This window comes from Phacochoerus africanus, chromosome 15 (assembly GCF_016906955.1).
Source record: "Phacochoerus africanus isolate WHEZ1 chromosome 15, ROS_Pafr_v1, whole genome shotgun sequence".
Lineage (NCBI taxonomy): Eukaryota > Metazoa > Chordata > Mammalia > Artiodactyla > Suidae > Phacochoerus > Phacochoerus africanus.
In genome coordinates this window covers 50,205,251-50,208,061 of record NC_062558.1, presented here as the reverse complement: position 1 = coordinate 50,208,061, position 2,811 = coordinate 50,205,251, and the positions used below count along the sequence as shown (strand labels likewise).

At 59.4% G+C, this 2,811-nt stretch overlaps 1 pseudogene; it reads right to left on the bottom strand.

The window, feature by feature from the left end:
• Positions 1-275: 275 nt before the first annotated feature.
• On the bottom strand, positions 276-1,680 carry LOC125116945 (leucine-rich repeat-containing protein 14-like; annotated as a pseudogene).
• Between the last annotated feature and the right edge of the window lie 1,131 nt (positions 1,681-2,811).

Here is a 2,811-nt window from a genome sequence, read left to right as displayed (position 1 = left end):
CAAGGAATAGAAACAGCATGTGGCCAAAAGGTGTTTGGGGCGGGGGTGGGGAGGGTGGCCAGGCTTGGTGCCTTTCTGTGCACCCTGTCCCCGCACCTCACCTGGACATGGAACCAGCCAGGCCAGGGTCCTACCAGAGGCTGCAGCCTGGCAAGGGGAGTGACCTAGAAGAGCGGAAGGCACCTCTATGGATATTTCCATTATGCTCCCTCCAAATAGCTCAGCCCAGCAGAAAGTCTGTCTGCCAGCTGCCCTCTCTGCCACGGTCCCTGGCCTCAGTCGAGCTGCACCAGCCTCATGGGCAGTGGGGGGCTCCATTGCATGTCAGCCCAGCACACAGCCTGCAGCAGCGTCTGCAACTCGGCCTGCACCTGGCACAGCTTTTCCCTTGTTGATGGGCCCCGGGACAAGCCATGCAGGTACACACAGTGCTCCATGGGGATGGGGGAGAGCACCTGCTTCAGCTCCTGACGGCTGCCCACAGGTTCTGGCAAGCTCCGCAGACCGGTCCTGGACACAGGGCTGTTGAACAGGCCCAGGGAGCTGAGGTGGGAGCAGCAGCGCAGGGTGGGCAGGCTGGCACCCAGGTGTGCGTCCTTCAGCCAGCAGTGGTTCAGGTCCCAGTGCTGCAGCATCCCCAAGACCTACTCCAGGAGAGTCTCCAAGGGTCCGGGGACCATGTGGGACAGGCTGTTGCCACTCAGATCCAGCTTCCTCAGGTGGTCGGCGTGAGAGCTCTAGGACAGGAAGGTGATGTCGGCATCCAGAAGGGGGTAGGAGCGGATCTCCAGGGCTGGCAGCGGCATCTGAAGGCAGCTGAGGAGAGAAGGTGTGGCTCTCAGGGTACAGCCAGGTCCCAGGCCAGCTCCTGCGTGGTAGCCACTGACCGGCATGTCCTTGGAGCCACAGGACTGGCTCTGTCTCAACAGACTCCCTTGCTAGATCTTCTCCCAACCTCTCTGTTTAAGTCCTAGTGAAGCGGGACCTGCATTGTACAAGCCCACCACACAGGAGCTTATCTGATGATAAGGAGTCCACAGGAGGAATCTTTATTCCTTTGGTTTGGGTTTGGGGGGAAGCTGGGCTCGGTTATACAGAATGCCTCACCCGGAAATTTCTAGGGAGATGCTTCCCTCCCACAGTTGTCCCTGGAGCCCTAGGCCCTCCTCTCTGGTGCTCAGTCCTCAGGCCCAGCACAAGCTGAGAGGCACTTGGGTGCCCCAGCAGGCTGGCCAGTGGATAATAGCACCCATCTCTGCCTTCCAAAGCAGACCCCAGGCCCCAGCTGCCAGGTGAGGGAGGAAAGGGCACCACTCCCTGCCCTGCCTACCCCCCTCCCTCCACCCACCACGGACTCTCTGGAGGACCCTGCCCACTGGCTCACTTGAGCACTTGGTACAGGTTGCCTGAGAGGTAGGAGTAGGATAGCTGGAGCTTCTGCAGATGGCCCAGCCTGCTGAGCTGGGACAGGAAGTAGCTGGATGACTGCTTGTCCTCTGCCGAGAAGGCCCAATGGTGGTAGGCCAGCTTGAGGCTGACCTACTGGTTGCAGATCTGGCCCAGCTGGGTGGCAAACAGTCTCTGCTCCGACAGCGCCTGGTACCAGTCAAATATCTCCAGCTCCTGGATGAAGTCCAGGTCCAGCATTTTCAGGTTCCTGATCAGGCTGTTAAAAGGCATCTCCTCGATGTGCAGCTTCTGACAGCAGAGGCGCAGGGCCCCACTGCTCCAGTCCACCTTGTTCAGGAGGCTGAAGAGGAAATGTGCCCAACTTGAAGGGGCTGTGTGGGAAGAGGCCGATGTGCAATTCCACTGGCTCCCACGGCCATCCCCGTCCTTTCCTCGAGTCCCCCACCAGGTGGGGCCTGGATGAGACCTGGGGCGTCTCTGCCCTGGCTGTCAATGGTAACCAGAAAGGGAACGTGGCCAAGGCCTCTGAAGTGCCTCTGCCCTGGACCTGCTCAAAGTCCAGGGTCAGATCCAATCTGGGGCCCAGGGTGAGAGGAGCCTGGTCCCTGAGCCCAGATCTCAGCCCCCCACCCTCCCTCTCTCACAGGCTTCACCCAGAAACCCAGGGGTCACCCATTCATAGCCCTGGCTGATGTGAGCACCCCGAGTTCTCTCTCCCTGACTCTGTGGCCCCACCTTGGTCCCAGCACTCCTTACCCAGGACAAGCCCTGTGGGCAGGGAAGGCCTCCAGCCCATCAAGCACAGCCTGCAAGCTGTCCTGGTTGGGCCACCGCACAAGATGAGGGAGCCCAGGCAGAGGAAGGGGAAGGGCCAGGCTTGCACCAGTGCCTTCAGAGCTTAATGTGACCCTTGACAAATGCAGCAGTGAGCAGGGGCGGGAAGAGGTCAACTGTAAACTCTTCCAAAGCAGGTACTTGGGTTGCCAGTTCCAAGAGCCTGGAGAGGGCTGGACTGCTAATCTCCATAACCTGGTGCACAGTAAGGTGGAAATCCTCAGACCTGCTGCTTAGCACCGTGGCCGGGCCAGGTGGGTGGCCCCCAGGTTTCCACATCCACCACAGACCAAATGTTAGTTTGGGGGACCAGGGACTGGCACCATCCTCCTCTCATGACCCCAAAGCCACAGCTTGGATCTGCTAAGCTTGAGACTCTAGCACCCCTCCAGGCACTGATGACATGGGGCCCAGAACCTCAGGGATGCAGACCCATTCCTTGCTCAAACTGGCTCAACTTTCCCCCTAGGTCCTCACCACCAAGATTACCATGAGCACCTACTGAGGACACTAACCCCAAACTGGACACCATTTCCATTGATTCTACCTCCAGAATGTACTTAGGTT